This window comes from Phoxinus phoxinus (assembly GCF_949152265.1).
Source record: "Phoxinus phoxinus genome assembly, chromosome: 7".
Classification (NCBI taxonomy): Eukaryota; Metazoa; Chordata; class Actinopteri; order Cypriniformes; family Leuciscidae; genus Phoxinus; species Phoxinus phoxinus.
In genome coordinates this window covers 1,136,310-1,156,895 of record NC_136882.1, presented here as the reverse complement: position 1 = coordinate 1,156,895, position 20,586 = coordinate 1,136,310, and the positions used below count along the sequence as shown (strand labels likewise).

Below are 20,586 nucleotides of genomic sequence, written 5' to 3'. Positions count from 1 at the left end.
TTCCTGCTGCAAAATCTTCTTATTTTCACAACAAGATCAACAGCACCGCTAACACACGAACTCTTTTCAAGACATTCAACTCTCTCCTCTGTCCACCTCCACCACCACCCACCTCCTCTTTAACTGCTGATGATTTTGCTAACTTCTTTACCAACAAAACAACAACTATCAGCAGTCAGTTCTCAGCTCCACACACACAGGAACCCAGTCCAACCCCTCCCACTCCCAAACACATTCTCTCCTCATTCTCTCCACTAACCGAGGAAGAAGTATCTAAACTTCTCCTCTCCAGTCACCCCACCACCTGCCCTCTAGATCCCATCCCCTCACACCTTCTACAAGCCATCTCTCCCACACTTCTACCAGCACTCACACACATCATCAACTCATCGCTCCACACTGGCACTTTTCCTACAGCATTCAAGCAGGCTCGGGTAACCCCACTGCTTAAGAAACCAACATTAAACACATCACTCTTAGAGAATTACAGACCTGTCTCTCTCCTACCATTCATCGCGAAAACACTTGAACGAGTTGCCTTCAACCAAGTATCATCTTTCCTCTCTCTGACCAACCAGCTAGATGTAAACCAATCTGGCTTCAAGAAAGGACATTCAACCGAAACTGCATTGCTGTCAGTCACAGAAGCCCTACGGATCGCAAAAGCTGCCTCCAAATCATCAGTTCTCATTCTCCTGGATCTGTCTGCTGCCTTCGACACTGTGAATCATCAGATCCTTCTGTCCACCCTCTCATCACTGGGCATCACAGGAACTCCTCTCCACTGGTTTGAGTCCTATCTCACAGGTAGGTCCTTCAGGATCGCTTGGAGTGGCGAGGTATCCAAAGCACATCAACTGACTACAAGGGTTCCTCAGGGTTCAGTTCTTGGACCGCTCCTCTTCTCCATTTACACCACATCACTGGGATCCATCATACAGGCACATGGCTTCTCTTACCATTGCTATGCTGATGACACCCAGCTCTACCTCTCATTTCAACCTGATGATCCCACAGTAGCTGCACGTATCTAAAGCTGCCTGGCGGACATCTCGGCATGGATGAAGGAACATCACCTGCAGCTCAACCTGGCAAAGACTGAGCTTCTCATCCTCCCTGTCAATCCGTCTCTACAGCACGACTTCACTATCCAGCTAGATTCAACTTTAATCACCCCATCAAGGTCGGTCAGAAACCTTGGAGTAACATTTGATGAGCATCTGACCTTCACAGACCACATCACAAAGACAGCTCGATCATGCAGGTTTGCACTGCACAACATCAGGAAGATCAGGCCTTTCCTAACTGAGCATGCAACACAACTTCTCGCCCTGGCCTTGGTTATCTCTAGGCTTGATTACTGCAATGCTCTTCTGGCTGGTCTTCCATCATGTGCAACTAAACCTCTACAAATGATCCAGAATGCTGCAGCCCGTCTTGTCTTCAACGAGCCCAAAAGGGCCCACGTCACTCCTCTGTTCATCTCTCTGCACTGGCTACCACTCGCTGCTCCCATCAAGTTCAAGGCATTGACGCTTGCTTACAGATCGACCAGAGGCTCAGCTCCTCCTACTTTCACTCGCTCCTACGAGTCTACATCCCTACCAGAAGCCTGCGATCGGTCAATGAGCGACGACTCGTGGTCCATCACAGAGAGCCACAAAATCACTCTCCAGAACATTCTCATTCACGGTTCCTTGCTGGTGGAATGATCTCCCTACCCTCGTCCGGAATGCAGAATCCCTGACTACATTCGAAAGACAACTGAAAACTCATCTCTTCCTTGAGCAAAAAAGAAACCTCTTCCTTTAATCCTCCCTTGTTTGGCTTATGCTACTCTGAGCAATGCCTGAACTTTGTATTTTGAGCACTTCTTGCGTTATTTTTGCCTCTTCACGATGACTCGCTTGCTGTAGTCCTCAGTTGTAAGTCGCTTTGGATAAAAGCGTCTGCTAAATGACTAAATGTAAATGATCATAACTCAGTCGTTTTCATATCAGAGCACAGATGAGGTGGAGCTGCTTCAGAACAGAAAGGGTGAGACAGGGAAAAGCAGTAGCAGCACAATGTTACAGATAGGTTATGTGCTGTATGAAAGGCCAGGTGAATTTGATTTGTTGGTGATAAAAGGGAAGAAGTGTACATGATAAGTAGTGAATACAGTTAGAATATTATCAAATAAAAAAAATGTTCTTCTTGTAGGAAGCAAAGTGTGTGTTTTTATTTGTTTAGAATATTTTGTTAGCATGGTCACATCATCACATGGGCGTGGTTTCATATTATTTAGCTGCTCACTTGTGTGTTGGAAGAGAAAGAGTAGGGCCCTGATATTTTATAATATAGTTTCAGTTGTGATGAACTTTTGTTTATTTTTATTTGTGCCATGCTTTCATATCAGAGAGCAGATGAGATGAAGTTGCTTAAAGACAGGGAGGGTGAGACAGGTACCCCTTTTCCACCAAGGCAGATCTGGTGCTGGTTCGGAGCCAGAGCCTAGTTTCAAATCGGTTCTTTGTGTTTCGACCACCAAAGCACCAGCTCCGAACCAGTAAAAGTGGTTCTTAAGTAGCACCAAAACATTGCTGGGTAGACCAGTATCCTGAATTAAACCAAAAATCGCTGAAGGTGCAGCTGAACATGTTTAAGCTACAATACTCATACACAACCACTTCCGAGGCCGCAACTTTTCTGAGGAGTCAGTTGCCTGAAGTTGAGGCACTTGTTCGACTACTTATTGTTGTTCCTACTGCCTCTGCTGAAGCAGAGAGGAGCTTCAGTGCTCTGAGGATATTGAAGACCTGGCTGAGAAGCACAATGTTGCAGATTCGCATTAACAATGCAGCAGTCTGTCACATTCACAAAGAAATACTGGATAAAGTCAGCAAGGAAAATATTAAGTGTTAATATAGAACTACTCATTAGTCCTGCATTACTTCCTGCATAGTTACTCATTAATGACGGACCATTATTCTAAAGTGTTACCTAAAAGTAGACTATAAGGCTCGAAATTGCAGCCATTTTGGTCACATATGCTCCTGAAATTTAATCTGTGAGTCCTAAAAATATATTTGGGAGCATTTGTGCGAGTGCAAATAATGGTTGTGGTGTGTGTTTTCATTTCTCTAAGAAACGTTTGCAAATTACTGCACAGTGTTTATCTTATGTGTGCTGATACGTAATGACCGGGACCATCATTCTATCCAAAAAGAGAATGACTGCTGCGCTTCACAGCGCAGAATGAGGAGAGAGAGAGAGAGAGAGCCTCGCGCAAGTAAATCTCCTGAATAAAAAAAAAATCTTCTCTGAAAAGCTTTCAACACATTAAGCAAAACAAATGCGTTTATGTTGGAGAACCTTTTAAACGCATACAAACCTGAAGTGACATATTGTGTCATACAGTACAAATATTTTGAGTGTCTCTTATTTTCCTGTAAAGAACCACAATTGTGGTTCAATTGTGGAACCACAATTCGCATTTTTCTTTTCTGCAGATGGCAACCCTAAGCACAGACTTGCCGCCTGGTTGGACAACAAAGCAGGTGGGCGAATGGAAAGACCGCAACCCTTGGCTTGACATTAAGGCAGGAAAATTGGGGTGTTTAGTGTGTAGAAAAGCAAAAACGTTGCTACTCTCAGAAAAGGGACCAGGTTTACACCTCACAGAAGAATGGATCAATGGTGATGTTACTAGCTCTGAAGCAAAGAGGCTACGAAAGAAGATATACAAACACAGGGACAGCCAGGCCCATGCAAGGTCAGTGGAAATAGCCCAGATGAAAGACAAAGACACCCTCCCGAATACTTTCATTGATATACAGTCTGATTTACTCAAGAAAACCACTGTCACGTTCAGAACAGCTTACACCGTGGCAAAGGAAAGGCTATCGTACAAAAAGCTTAACCCACTCATGACAATGCAGGAGCTAAATGGAGCCGAAGTTGGTAATATCCACAAATCTGACCATGCATGTGCAGAAATAATCAGTCACATTGCCAAGGAAAGGCGCTGCAAATTTGTCTGCTATGTGAAAGAAATGGATTCACGGGTGTCAATCACAATTGATGAAAGCACCATTCATGGCAATCCCTATCTAATAATCTACGTAAGATGTGATGTCAGCGGTAAGGGGGATGTAGACTATGTTTTCCTGGATCTAGTGGAACTTGCAGATGGGGTTGATGCTAAATCCATTTATAACTCAATGATGGCGAGTCTACATAAAGCTGGAATGGATGATGACTTTTTGAAGATGCACCTGATAAGCATTGCCACCGATGGAGCTGTGGTGCTCACAGGAAAAGCCAGTGGGCTTGTAGTTAGACTAAAAGAAAAGTTTCCGAACGTGCAGTCTGTTCACTGCCTGGCGCATAGATTAGAACTGGCTGTCAAAGATGCTCTTAAATAAGTGGCTGGCACTAATCAGTTTGAGTTCTTTATTTCAAAGTTGTACTCACTCTACAATCAGTCAACCAGGAACGCCAGATTGCTTAGAGAAGCAGCGGCCAAGCTCGACATGGAGATACTGAAAATAGGTCAAATCTTCACTATCAGATGGGTTGCCAGTAGCTTTAAAACAGTAAAAGCAGTATGGAAAGATTTCCCCGCACTAGCACTCCATTTCAAAACCGCCAGTGAGGACACATCACACAATGATCTTGAGAGGCAAAAATACAAGGGACTTCTGAAGCACCTTGCTAACTCAGGATTTGTGGAAGATTTGGCTCTCATAAAAGACATCCTGCGTGAACTCCAGAGCCTGTCTCTCAAGCTGGAGAAAAGAGAAATGTCACTTGTGGATTCAAGTCTCGCCATCCAACAAACTATCGATGTTTTGACGGCCATGAAGACGACTGGTGGGGGGAAATCAACCAAGAAGGCTGAACAGTCCGCCTCATCTGGGCTTTTTAAGGGAGTAGAGCTGAGTGAAGGCAGGGTGAAAATAAACAGGTCTCGGTTTCATGAATCAGTGATTGCGTCTCTAACTAAGCGATTACCGGAGTCAAATTTGGTCCTGATGCTCAAAGCTCTTGACAAGCGTTTTTGGCCAGGAGAGCAGGAGGACCTGATTTTGCATGGCGAACCATAAGTACACAGCCTTGCGAAAGCGCTTGGAGAACCAACCAGGGAGGCCGTGAAGCAGTTTAGAGACTGGAAACTAAAGGGCACTGCATCGGGGAAAACGTTGGAAAGACTGTGCATAGCAAGTTGCACGTATCTCCCTACGTCAGCTGAGTGTGAACGAGGCTTTTCCACAGTTAATAACACGGCCAACCAGACATCGAGGATCATTATCTTCAGGGAGGGCAGAGGGGTCATTTTGACCATAAGATAATACCTTTGATCTCACAGATGTAAAGACAGTAAAGCCCAAGGAGGGGGAGAAATAGAATGACAATTGTATTTCCAGAAAAGCCAGCTAGATCTGGTTTACTGGGTGAGTGGAAAAATACAGGAGAAACTTTGTAAGAGAGGGATGCCAATCCAGTTGGAGGTCGCCCAGACCTCGGTTACTGCATGCTCTTTATATGTGGCCCCTCAGCCGGTATTAGCCCGGAGAAATGAAAGGACTGTTTACGGGCTGAGGGTTTGGCAACAGGCCAGGGTGTTCATCACATGGAGCATGTCACTCTTCTATGGCCACTTCGGGACTCGGCCGTGAAGCCAGTGCTGAAGCGGTCTTCATATGGAGGAAGCCGTGTGGATGCGTCTGCCATATGCACCAGGAGCCTCTGAAAAAAATTCAGTGGGACCCTTTCTCAATTCTCGATTCTGAGCTGACACACCACTGTCTGAGAGATGCACTGGACCGAGACCATCTCCATACTAGAAAGTTGACCTGAAGACCCAACTGGCTATGGAGCACTCGAAGGGTAGGACTATGTACTGATACGTCATACCTTCGAACACAAGAACACAGGAGGCCTGTGGAGCGGAAGGATAGAGATCTGAAGTACACGTCTTTCTGGTCGAACGCTGCAGACCAAGCCAAGCTGGGGACGGGGCATTTTTTTAAATGCATCTCTGTTTATCAAGTGAACGGAGGCTTTCGAAAAAGGGCCCGATTCAGTTGACACAAATCCAAGATGGTAGTGACCCACCACACATCTAGGGTACAATGAAGTACAGGCTGATGGAAGCCAAACTTCATATCGGCTGGAGGGAACGGCTAGCTCACATCCTTCGCCAGTAGGACTGCGACGTACACACACAGGACAGGAGCACTGCTCAACACCCAGGTGTGATGAATCTCACTCATTTTTAGGAGCATCTCTGCTCAGCACCTAGGTATGATGAATATCACTGAGCCTGCCAGAAGCCGTGCAAAATGAATCGCAAGCCGAGTCTGAAGGTACCGTTTGGGGTCAGGCTGGACCGGTTGGAAGCATTTTAGGCTTCCATGAACTGGGCCAAGGGCCAGGGAACCACAGACGTACCCGAGGTGGAGCAGCGAGGTGGAGGACAGGGACACAGCTCGAGAGGCCCGAAGGCGGCCTGAAGACGGGGTCTGAGTGTGCAGTGCAACACTTAACTGTCTCCACGAGGTGGCCAGGGATGCGTGAGAAGGCGGATGACCGGGTCCTCGAACCGCACCCAGCTGCCCTGCTGGCGAACAAGAGGGGGCTGAGGGGTGCAAGGCTTTACAGGGTCGCACACCGCCAAACTTGCCCTCTTGGGACCTAGGAACAGAGGATTTTGCTCTTTCTTTGAAATGAGGGTACCGCTTGCTCCGCCTTTTTTGTGGTAGCCAGTGGTGAAACAGACACACACACAAACAAAGACTCCACCCAGCCCTCATCCGGGGAGAGGGAGTAAATGACCAACTCCAAAAGCACCCACCTTCATCCCTGTCGCTTGCCACCTGGCTTGGCAGCGCCTAGAGCGGATGCAGTGCAGAGCTCACCTATGAGTACAATACAATACAATACAATACAAACTTTATTTCTAAAGCACATTTAAAAACAAGCAAGTTGACCAAAGTGCTGTACATTGACATTAAACAGTAAATAGATAAACTACAACAGACAATTTCAATGCCTATCATGCTTGATTAAAAGCTAAGGAATAAAGATGAGTTTTAAGTTGCGCTTTGAAAACTGCGAGGCTGGGGGCCAGTCTGACATGAAGAGGCAAAGCATTCCACAATTTAGGTGCTGCAACTGAGAAAGCTCGATCCCCTCTGCTCTTTAGCCGCGTTTTAGGAACAACAAGGAGAAACTGGTTTGCGGACCTCAAGGACCTTGACGGAGCATGTGGCTTTAACAGCTCAGTAATATAAACAGGAGCAAGTCCATGAAGAGCTTTAAAAACGAACAACAAAATCTTAAAAACAATTCTAGAACTAACAGGCAGCCAGTGAAGAGAAGCTAAAATAGGGGTGATATGTTCGGGCTTACGAGTTTCAGTGAGGAGGCGAGCGGCAGCATTTTGAACTAATTGAAGATGAGATAGGAAGACCTGGCTGGCACCTACATACAGAGCATTGCAATAATCAAGGCGAGTTGTGATAAGCGCATGTATAACCCTTTCGAAGTCTGTGAAGGATAAGAGTGGCTTAATTTTTGTAAGTAACCTAAGTTGAAAGAAACTGGCTTTCACCACAGAATTTATCTGCTTCTCCATTTTAAAATAATAATCCATTTTCACTCCCAAGTTAGTTACAATCGACCTTACATAAGGTTGAAAAGTGGCCAGATCTATTTTAGAAACATCAGATGTGCCACTGGGTCTAAAGTACACGGTCTGGGCTACCCTCGTGCATGTCCATGAGTGCCCTGGCTTGATAGACCTGTAGCAGCGTCATGGCATGCAAGAGGAGGCGGCTTGCCCACAGACCTTGGAAGCTCTGCCCGTCAGAACGGGCGAAAATTCACAGGCTTTAACCCTCTGGGGTCGGCAAACGCGCCAGCGCGTTTTGCTCGGTTTTTTTTTTGCATAGCAGCAAAATAGAATTAAAATAATCCATCATTTTTGGTCATACAGACTTAAGAAATATGAAAAAATAAGCTGTTAAATGTCTACTTTTTTATGTGTCCACTTACAATCGAAATAAAACATTGTGCTTTTGTAAAATAAAGAAAGTAAACAGGGAGTGCTTTCTGCCTCTCCGTCTCCGTGAACTTTTTTTCTGAAGCACGTCTCTAAACTTAAACAAAACTCAGCGAATACTATTCACTCAGACATGAGCAATATATCTTTATAATCATTTAAGTGTGTACTTTTAAATGATCTAATTCAAAACTAAAACAAATATTATCTGTTTATGTAATCTATATATAAAGAGCGAGTTCTCATTTCAGCTCATTATAGCTCGTTATCTTTTAATGTGACCACGCCCACGGAGAGCGCGCGCTATTCAAACGCAAATGAGGCAATACATGTGAAGATCACTTCTAGTCAATGACTTGATAACCACATACAACCTGGATTTTATGTTTCTAAATGAAACTTGGCTAGAAGACAACTGCAGTGCAACTGTCCTCAATGAAACATCCCCTCCTAACTTTACTTTTATGAGTGTCTGCAGAGCGGGTAGGAGAGGTGGGGGAGTAGCTGCTCTTTTTAAAGATGTCTAGCAATGTAAGCAAATATCATTTGGTAATTACCTGTCTTTTGAATATCTGGGTATTGTGTTAAAATGTGCTCCACGCATTTTACTTATCAATGTTTACAGGCCTCCAAAATACTCTTCAGCCTTTTCTGAGGACTTTACAGAACTGTTATCAACCATTTCCTCAGAGTTTGACTGTTTTGCTATTGCTGGAGATTTTAACATTCACATAGACAATGCAGAAAACAATATGGCAAAAGAAATCAAAACTGTTTTAAAAACTTTTGATCTGACTCAGCATGTACATGGACCGACACACAATCGTGGACACACTCTAGATTTACTTATCAGTAAGGGTCTAAACATTTCATCGATTGTTATTAAGGATGTAGCACTATCTGATCATTTCTGTATTTTCTGTGATATATTGATCTCTCCTGCCATTGAAGCTAGATCTGTGTCTGTCAATAAGAGACGCTTAAATGAGAACACTAGTGTACCTGTGAAAGTCAGGAAGAGTGGTAGACAAAAAGCACCTTGGAGAAACTCAACAGCAGTGCAAAATATGAAAAGACAATTCAATTCAATTCAATTCAAATTTATTTGTATAGCGCTTTTCACAATACATATTGTTTCAAAGCAGCTTTACAGAAAATGCATTTCAGAAATGTACATACAAAAATACAGTTAGTTAATCATAAATTTAGGGCATAACATATCGCCGGCGTTGGGTCGTCTCTTCACAGGCGTCGAGTCGTCTCATCACAGGCGTTGGGGCATCTGAAGTCTCCATTACCCCTTTTCCACCAAGGCAGAGCTGGTGCTGGTTCGGAGCCAGAGCCTAGTTTCAAATCGGTTCTTTGTTTTTCCACCGCCAAAGCACCAGCTCCGAACCAGTAAAACTGGTTCTTAAGTAGCACCAAATCATTGCAGGGTCTAGAACGGAGCCAAGTAAGAACCGCTTGCGTCAGGGGCTGGGGGCGGGGTTACCGTGACCAACAAGACGAATAGAAACTTGTGACCGCCATTTTTAAATAGCAGCTAGTCGAGCTAATAGCAGCTCGATTATAATATCTGTCTATGTAAGTTACGGCGAGCTGCACGAACGAGTTGGATTCCGATGTATTTTTGCAATCCCATGAGGATCCATAGTATTGCAACGTCCATTATTGTTGATGGCTTGTTCGAGATGCATCGGAGCGGCGCGGACCGATCAGAGCTCCGGGAGTATTTGGAGAGCATACGACTCCTTGTGCTTTGGATCGCTGTCGCAGTGCTTTAATGTCACGCGGCGATCGGTCTGCGTGTAAAGCCGAACCATCTCGAACAAGCCTGGTGTGTTTTTGTTTGGCGCTGCCGCGCTAGCGTTGCTGGGCAACATGAGATGTATACACAGTGACGTAAGATCTGGCTCTGTTTTGGCTCTCTAGCCTGTGGAAAGGCAAACCGGTTCTTAGAAGAACCGTCAGTAGAACCAACTCCGAACCGGCTCTAGCTCTAGCTCTGAACCAGCACCTGGTTCTTGTTGGTGGAAAAGGGGTACATGAGAGGCTGGATACATAACTGGAGCTGACGAACTCTATTTGAGTTATAGGGACAGGCGTCCCGAGATAACAACAAAAAAGGCAGATGGGAAATAATTAGCGTAGCTGCTGTTCATAATATGAATGCATTTGATCTGATTTAACTGTAGTATAAAAGGTATGAGATGCATTAAGTGAATGCTTGGTGTTGTAAAGTTTTTTCTTTCTTCCAAGCAAGGACCAGTGAGACTTTTGGATCACGTTCAAATTAGAAGTTCTTCTTTATTGATCGCGGCTGCAGGTTCCAAAATCAGTCTAACTTTAATACAGTATTGCATTGTAGTTATATACATTCAAAGGGGGAGGGACTTCTGGGACTGGAATTTGACTGGAGGAGTTGATTCTATCCAGTGAAAAACCTGTATATCAAGTTATCTAGAAACCGAGCAAATCAGCTATTGTATTGCTAATCCAATCATCCTGACTTGATTGCTCAAACCTTAACATTATCATAGAGACAAAGGCACCCCTGTACCTTGAGCTTAATGGTCAGGAAGTGCATAAAGACAAAAGCTAATGTCAGACTCTTGAATTGCTTGACTTAATCTTCATCTATACCTTAAATGCTAAAATCAGTATTCTTCAACGTGATGTTTAGGTAAGAAAGCATATCTGAAAAAGATTCCTAAAATGTGTTATCCTTCATTGGCTAAAGAGATGCGTCTTTAATCTAGTTTTAAACTGGGAGAGCGAGTCTGAGCCTCGGACAATATCAGGAAGGCTATTCCAGAGTTAAGGAGCTAGATGTGAAAACGCCCTCCCTCCTTTAGTGGACTTAGTTATCCTAGGTACGACCAGAAGCCTCGAATTTAGCGATCTTAAAGAGCGCGATGGATTATATGGCGATAGAAGATCCCTTAAATACACAGGAGCTAAACCATTTAGGGCTTTATAGGTCAGTAGCAATACTTTGTAATTGATACGGAACTTAATAGGTAACCAGTGTAGAGATGATAAAATTGGTGTTATATGATCATATTTTCTTGACCTAGTAAGAACTCTAGCAGCTGCATTTTGGACTAACTGTAGCTTGTTTACGGAGGATGCAGGACAACCAGCTAATAAAGCATTACAGTAATCTAGTCTCGAGGTCATGAATGCATGAACTAACTTTTCTGCATCAGAAACTGATAGCATATTACGTAGCTTAGCAATGTTTCTAAGGTGGAAAAAGGCTGTTCTTGTGACATTTGAAATATGATTTTCAAAAGACAAGTTGCGGTCTAGTATAACACCCAGGTCTTTTACTGTAGAGGATAAAGTAACAGGACGTCCATCTAGATTAAGGTTGTATTGTAAGAGGTTTTGTGGGCAGTTTTTTGGACCAATCAGTAATACCTCCGTTTTATCTGAATTTAATAGAAGAAAATTACACGTCATCCAATATTTTATATCTTTAACGCACTCTGTCATTTTAGATAATTTAGTGTTATCATCCGGCCGTGATGAAATATATAATTGAGTGTCATCAGCATAACAGTGGAAACTTATTCCATGTTTTCTTATAATATTACCAAGCGGCAGCATATAAATTGAAAATAGCAGAGGGCCTAACACAGATCCTTGCGGCACTCCATAATTTACTGACGTTATCTTTGATTTTTCCCCATTTAAATGGACAAAATGGTAACGGTCTGATAGGTACGATCTAAACCAGCTTAATGCCTGTCCCTGAACACCAGTGGGTAGTTTTGAAGTCGATCAGGGCCGGAGTGGGGCCACTTTTCAGCCCGGGAGTTTCAGGCCCAAGACCGGCCCACTTTTTCCGGTGGAATTCAAAATTAGCATTTTTTCCAAATTGGATAAATGAAGTACCAGTTCAGCTCTTACTATTGTGTAGTTTTTATTAATACCATGTTCAACAAATAATGTAAAGGTTAAATAATAATTCACAGAAGAAGTTAACAAAAAATATTCCACTATTCCACAAGAATAGGTTGATAAATTAACAAAAGCAGAAAGAAAGAAAGCATTTGAAATGTATCCCACTCTTCCACAAAGAGGCATATTGAACTAATGTTTACAGTTGCTCAGAAGATACAAAAAATAATTAAGAGGTCATTTTACTGCATACACAGATCAAGCTTGAGTTTTGTTATCAATATTAAATTGTATATTATTTGCAAAGTCTATGAATCGCCATGACATGTATTGAGTGATAAGTAAATGGGAATAGGAGCGGGCTTCACTCAATGATTAGCCTAAACTTAAACTTTAAGAGTGCTGGCCTGAATAATTAGAGTATATTTAGAACAGGAGAGAGGCCATACTATGCATAAATAGTTTTTCTTTGCACAAACGCGTTTCGGCGTGTGCACACTGAAGAAGGCACGCGCCGAAACGCGTTTGTGCAAAGAAAAACTATTTATGCATAGTGTGGCCTCTCTCCTGTTCTAAATATACTCTAATTATTCAGTTAAATTATTCTAATTAAACGCGCCGAAAAGCGTTTGAGCAAATAAAAACTATTTATGCATAGTGCGGCCTCTCTCCTGTTCTATGAGTGATACAAAAAGGCTAATATTTTAATTAAAATTTATATTTTTCTTGTGAATAGGTTGACAACGATACAATGGTATTAACCGAATAATTACATTGCAGCGTTGCTATTGCTAATCATTACTAGGCCTATCTCTCTTTACCTGCTGTTTGTCCTAAAATCTGCAAATAAATCTGTAAGCTTGGCACATTTGGCAGCATCCTCCTCCAATGCCTTTCTTTTTTTCAACCTGGCTTTTTCAGCCCCTCCTGACCTCTTCCTCCCATCCATCCTCCCTGACGCGTACCGTTACGGTAGGGCCGGCCCAGCTATCGGTACCTGAGAAAACGTTTTGGAAAAGACGCGCTATATGGACCCAACCAACTCTATGGGAAGGGAGGGGAGAACTGCCTCACATGGTACAACCCAAGCAGAGGCTGCGCGCTGCGGTGTCCGAATGCAGAACGTGTGTAGTCTAAACGTGACAAATGTAAAAAAAAATGAAGCCCAAAAGTGAAGCGGCCCACCGGGAATTCTCCCGATTCTCCCGATTACCCACCCCGGGCCTGAAGTCGATCTAAGAGTATTTTATGGTCTATAGTGTCGAACGCAGCACTAAGATCGAAAAACTAGTATTGAGATACAGCCTTGGTCAGAAGCTAAAAGTAAATCATTTGTAATTTTAACGAGTGCAGTTTCTGTGCTATGATGAGGCCTGAATCCAGACTGAAACTTTTCATAGATATCGTTTTCTTGCAAGAAAGAGCTCAGTTGAGCAGACACAACTTTTTCTAGTATTTTAGACATAAATGGAAGATTTGAAATGGGTCTGTAATTTGCTCGGTTATTTGGATCTAATTGTGGTTTCTTAATAAGAGGTTTTATAACTGCCAGCTTGAATGTTTTTGGAACATGTCCTAAAGATAGAGACGAGTTAATAATATTGAGAAGAGGCTCTTCCACTACAGGTAACACTTCTTTCAGTAGTTTAGTGGGTATTGGATCTAATAAGCACGTTGTTGTTTTAGATGCAGTAATAAGTTTATTTAGCTCTTCCTGTCCTATAGTTGTAAAGCGCTGTAGTTGTTCTTGAGGGGCGATAATAGAGGCTGAATTATAAGACGCTGTCAAAGATTGTACATTTACAATTGTGTTTCTAATGCTTTCTATTTTCTCAGTGAAGAAATTCATGAAATCATTACTACTAATATGTAACGGAATATTTTGGTCAGGTGATGTTTGTTTATTTGTTAATCTAGCCACGGTGTTAAATAAAAACCTTGGATTGTTTTGGTTATTTTCTATTAGTTTGCGGAGATGCTCAGCCCTGGCTGCTTTTAGGGCCTTTTTATAACGTGACATACTGTCTTTCCACGCGATTCTAAAGACCTCTAGATTAGTTTGTTTCCATTTACGCTCTAATTTACAATGCAGAAAAGCAGAGCGCAGATCTACAAAGACACCATCCATGCTTTCAATATGGAACTAGGCAAAGCTAAACAGACTTTCTTCTCAAATATTATAAACAGCAACTTAAACAACACACGCACTCTTTGTTCGTTTGTTTTTTTTACTTTATTGTCTGTTCAGATTTACTGGACAGAAATTCATCTTTGATACTGGCTTCAACAACATTATACAACCACATTAAACGCATAAAACACATAATACACACATAATAATTGATAAATACATGATTCAGTAAAGTACAGTGTACATTATTCACAATAACAACCCTAATTGAGAATTTGGTTTAAAACAGTCACTGCCAATGGGACAAATGATCTTTTAAAAATATTCTTTCTAGCATACGGTGTACGTAGCCTGCGACCCGAAGGGAGGACTTCAAAGCAGGAGTGAAGGGGATGAGTCTGATCGGAATACACAACTAGCGCCTTTTTCTCCATAAAATTTGAGAATAGTTCTTGCAATGTACTTTGTTTATGGCCGATAATCTTATTTGCTTCGTTAATTACTCGTGTTAATTTATTCTTTAATTTCATTGTTAAATTTCCATACCATGAGACAATATTGTAGGTTAAAATGCTTTCAATCATCGATCTATATACAACAGTTAAGATCCTCCTTTCGATGTCAAGGTTTCGCAACTTTCTAAGTAGGCTTAAACGCTGTCTTGATTTCTTATGTACATAGTTCACATTATCCAAAAACGAAAGTTTGTCATCAATGATTGTGCCTAAATATTTAAAATTTTTAACTTGCTCAATCTTTACACCTTTTATAGTTACTTCTTCATATGGGAGGACAACTGTACATTTCTTATTCTGATTCCCACAGCATAATTCCTTTGTCTTCTCAATGTTCAACCGTAGATGACTATTGTCAAACCATTGTACAAGACTTTCAATATACTCAAAATAGGTGGGACAGTTCTTGTCTGTTTGGCACGAAATTAAAACCAAATCATCTGCATATTTAATCAAGGTAAGATCATCACTGTTACACTTAAGCTCATTAGTATAAACAGAAAAGAGCAGAGGGGATAATACACATCCCTGAGGTAATCCAGAATGTAAGACTATGCAATCAGATAAGATTCCGTTAACACGGACTCTTTGGGGCCTATTGCTTAAAAAATTCTCAATCCATAAAATTAACCAGTTATGTACACCTAAATCTCGCAACCTTTCTATTAAAATGTGTAGCTGTACAGTATTAAATGCTGATGTAAAATCCATAAAAAACATTCTGACATGAGCATTTGTTTTATCTAAATGATGCTGTGCTTTATGAAGTAAGGTCAGGCAGGCATCAGTGGTGCTCCGATTGGGCTTATAAGCAAATTGTAATGGGTCAACAGATCCGTTAATTTGTGCTAGAAGTTCCCTGCTCACTATGCGCTCCATGCACTTGCACAGAACAGATGTGAGGGCAATAGGGCGGAGGTCCTTAGGGTCTCTTGCATAAGTGGTTTTAGGTACTGGAATAACAGTGGTGTTTTTCCATGCTACCGGCACAAAGCCATCGTCTAAAAAGATCTTAAACAGCCTAGTACATACATGCCCAAGTTGGACTGCACACTCTTTTAGAACAATACCCTTAAGGCCATCTGGACCGCTAGCCTTCTTTGGTTTAATTCTACGGAGCACTTTGATAACCTCCCCTACCTCTATTCTCATAGGTTCAGATTCTATCAGAGTAACATTATGCTCAGTATCTACATGATTGTCAAACCTTGAGTAAAAAACATTTAAATTATTTACAAAACTATGAGGATCATCATCAACAACCAGTTGTGCCCGTTTCTGTTGTTTGCCCATCATAATATTTAGTCCTTTCCATGCGTCTCTGACATTATCGGTTTTAAATTTATTTTCAACTTTATCTTTATACTGTATTTTATACTGTATCTCTTTTTGCTACTGTAGAGAGATTAACAAACCCCCCGAGCCAGATTCCCAGTGAAATGCTCTCAGACAGCAAGTGCAGTGAGTTTGCTTCTTTCTTCTCTGAGAAAATCAATAATATCAGAAAGGTGATCAGCACATCCTTGAGTTGCACTGGGGTCAGACAGATCAGACCACAACCTGAGAAAGTAGTTACTATGTCTGATTTCAAAGAAATTGATGGCAAAATTTTAGAAGAAACCGTACAGCACCTTAAAACATCGACCTGCGCTCTTGACGCTCTTCCCACATCTTTCTTCAAAAGTGTGTTAAACGGCTTAGAAGCAGATCTCCTAGAAGTGGTAAATGCCTCACTTCTCTCTGGGAGTTTTCCAAACTCCCTGAAAACTGCAGTTGTCAAACCCCTCCTGAAAAAAAGCAATCTGGATAAGACTAAATTAAGCAATTATAGACCGATCTCAAATCTTCCTTTCATTGGCAAGATCATTGAAAAAGTTGTTTTCAATCAGCTGAACAAATTCTTAACTAGGGTTGGGCATCGAGAACCGGTTCCAACTTGGAACCGTTTAAAAAATAACGATGCCATTGGAATCGTTTAGAAAAAAAAAATTTGATTCCGATCATCGGTTCCGCGCAAGTTTTGGTTTCCATAGTGGCCACCGGATTTTTCGAAAGTGCTTGCCGCGCCCGCTTGTTCTGTTGCAGCCTTGGAGCACGGTGAGCGGCGCTCAAAAGTGTGGCTTTATTTCACTTTAAAAAAGCCTGAGTCGGCACTCCACAGTGCAACACTTGACAAACTGCATGGTGTACAAATTAACAAGGAGTGTCCAGTGGCGTAACTTTGTTTTAAAAAGTGGGTGGGACAGGTGGGGTGAGGGTTGGTAATACAATGCTAAATCACATATATGTACAATAACATTAAGTCCAACAATCGATTTAAATAGTACATGGGGTTTAAGTTGTCGTTTAATGAGATGTAATACATGTTGTCAGTGCCAATAATTGTATGAATAAATGCATAAATCCGCTGCACTTATTTAACGTGTACCTTAATGGTCCAGTGGTAGAACTTTCGTCAAGCGTCTCAGATGTTCTGGGTTCTAAACCGCACTCGTATAGTTATTTTTTTCTCATCAAAACCGATTATGCTCGTCATCAGTGGTTGTATATCAAGCAGGGACACGTTTGTGTGCATTATATTTTGTGATTTGACCGGAACGAATAGAGAGTCTCCTCAACGAATTGAAGCGCGCGTCCGAGTGAAGACAGTGCGGTGTGCACGAGCCAGAAGAGAAAACACTGTATCCGCGCCAATGATCGCACATTTCAGTGCTAGATCGTCTCTTATTTATCAAACGAACGACATGAATGCTCTGCTAGTTAACTGGAGATGTTTTATTTATATGTATTGGAACATTCGGATCAAAATAAAATGACTCCGCCCCTCAAAGAATCGGAATCGAGAATCGAAAAGAACCGAAATCGAAAGGAAGAATCGGAATTGGAATCAGAATCGTTCAAATCAAAACGATGCCCAACCCTATTCTTAACCCTCTGGGGTCTATAAGGTGTTTTTGGGGTCCTTGAGATGTTTTGACATGCCCTGATATTTGTATTTTTTTCAGTTGCTTATAAACATATTAATGGCAAAGGTGTAATTACACTATATTTAGCACGAACATGGCTATCATAATATGTGAGCAACATGTATGTACATGTTTGCATTTTTGAGAGAATATTATTTATGCGTGGTTATTCAAAAAACTCAAACTTAAATTGTCTGATATAAGACCACAAACGGCCAACTTCACATATTCCCACAATACTTTTGACTAATGGATGTTGACGGCTAGAGTTTTTACTTAAAAATGATCTGAAAATCATCCGGGCTAATCGTTCACATTAAACAATAGATTGATTTAAATTTTGTAAGACACTTTTTGTTTGGAAAGGCAATATGCAGGTGGGCGTGAATGATCCAACAAGGTCATGAATAATGTCCTCATTCACACCTGGAGACAAAGAAGACCTGCTAATGCTGCATACTAATGAGCCTTATATTCAGATGTCACTGAGCCACAAGATAGAATGCAAAGACAACACACACACACATATATATATATACACACACACACACACACATATATATATATACACACACACATATATACATACACACACACATATATATATACATACACACACACATATATATATATATTACTACAGAATTGGTTCAGAGTTGGAAACATCTTGAAAAAAAGTGTATTTTTCCACAAACTGTGTATGCTTGCAAATTGTATAATATCCAAGGTAAACATTTCTAGTAATTGTGCAGTTAATTCTCATTAGTATTTTCAGAAAGTTTTGCAATATGTAGGCTATCCTCTCCCCAAATTTGTCACTAATAAAACACAAAAATAATTTAAAGAGAAGGCTTATATTGATCTTTTAAGATTTTGTTTGCACCTTGTAAATTAGGTTTTGATGTGGCAGTAAAAACTTTATAATCTATCCAAAACGAAATGTTGTCTTTCATATTTCGTCTATAACATATTGTCTTTTATAGGCTAATATATATTAGCCTAGGGCATAAATGTTAATTTGAAGTTTAATATGTTGCTTATACAAAGACATTTTATTTCAACGTATTCAGTCGATTTTTACTCATCTCAGTAGTAATATAGATAGTTTCTTACTGATGATCTGCAGATCTGCATGTGTTGCTTCAGATCATCTGCGTTTGAATAGCGCGCGCTCTCGATGGGCGTGTCACATTAGCAGAGTAATGAGCTGGCAGAACGATAATGAGACCGTCTGATCTCTCGCTCTTTATATATAGATTACATAAATAGAGAATATTTCTTTTAGTTTTGAATTAGATAATTTAAAAGTACACACTTAAATGATTATAGAGATATATTGCTCATGTCTGGGTGAATAGTATTCGCTGAGTTATGTTTGAGTTTAGAGACGTGCTTCAGAAAAAAAGTTCACGGAGACGGAGAGGCATAAAGCACTCCCTGTTTACTTTCTTTATTTTACAAAAGCACAATGTTTTATTTCGATTGTAAGTGGACACATAAAAAAGTAGACATTTAACAGCTTATTTTTTCATATTTCTTAAGGCTGTATGACCAAAACTGACGGAGTATTTTAGGTCTATTTTGCTGCTATGTAAAAAAAAAACGAGCAAAACGCGCCCGCGCGTTTGCCGACCTCAGAGGGTTAAGCTCAAACGGATACTTTGACAATTTTCAATCTGGTTTCCGATCGCATCACAGCACAGAGACAGCGCTCATAAAGATAATAAACGATATTCGCTTAAATACTGATACAGGCAAATTATCAGTGTTGGTACTACTCGACCTCAGTGCTGCATTTGACACTGTTGATCACAACATACTTCTTGACAGGCTGGAAAACTGGGTGGGGCTTTCTGGGATAGTCCTAAAATGGTTCAGGTCATACTTAGAAGCGAGAGGTTATTATGTGAGTATAGGAGACCATAAGTCTGAGTGGACATCCATGACATGCGGAGTTCCTCAAGGCTCAATACTCGGGCCACTCCTATTCAACCTGTACATGCTTCCAATGAGCCAAATAATGAGAAAGAACCAAATCTCTTACCACAGCTATGCAGACGACACACAGATCTATTTAGCCCTATCGCCTAACGATTACAGCCCCATTGACTCCCTGTTCCAATGCATTGATGAAGTAAACAGTTGGATGTGCCAAAACTTTCTTCAGTTAAACAAAGACAAAACTGAAGTCATTGTGTTTGGAAAAAAAGATGAAGTTCTCAAGGTGAACGCATACCTTCACTCTAGAGGTCAAACAACTAAAAATCAAGTCAGGAATCTTGGTGTGTCTCTAGAGTCAGACCTTAGCTTCAGTAGTCATGTCAAAGCAATAACTAAATCAGCATACTATCATCTGAAAAATATTGCAAGAATTAGAGGCTTTGTTTCCAGTCAGGACTTAGAAAAACTTGTGCATGCTTTCATCACCAGCAGGGTGGATTATTGTAATGGACTCCTTACTGGCCTTCCCAAAAAGACCATAAGACAGTTGCAGCTCGTACAGAACGCTGCCGCCAGGATCCTGAGCAGAACCAGAACACATGAACACATCACACCAGTCCTCAGGTCTCCTACAGTAGCCACATTCAAATCCAGACTCAAAACACATCTGTTTAGCTTTGCATTTACTGAATGAGCATTGTGCCACTGTTCGTAGAACAGTATTTGAATGACGATATTAAAGTTTTCGTCTGAGAAAGAACTAAGAATGTGAATGCAGGGCTAAGGAAAGTGAAAAGAATGTGCAAGTAAATGAAAGAGAAAAGAAAGTTGATAGATGGAAGTCGTAAGAAGATTAGACTATTAGATTTAGACTATAGATTGCATGTACACATGTGTTTAAGGATCATATTCTAGACACAGACACAGGGAGATAGATACAGATACAGTCTGTACCCCTGACCACCCCGCACATTCCTATAAATTGCATCTATAGATGGACGTGTTTGACCGGTGCGCTCTTGTCTCAGGTCTTTTCCAGTGTCTCGTTCATGACGTGGTGTTCTAAAACGCGGCGCTCCA

General features: G+C 41.3%; 1 long non-coding RNA gene across 1 annotated transcript in view; it reads left to right on the top strand.

The window, feature by feature from the left end:
• Positions 1 to 20,586, top strand: part of LOC307002135 — a 172,065-nt gene that overhangs the window by 49,253 nt on the left and 102,226 nt on the right. The window contains exon 2 of the long non-coding RNA XR_013798427.1: positions 8,526 to 8,578. This is a non-coding gene — a long non-coding RNA (uncharacterized lncRNA). The remainder of the gene's footprint in view (positions 1 to 8,525; positions 8,579 to 20,586) is intronic.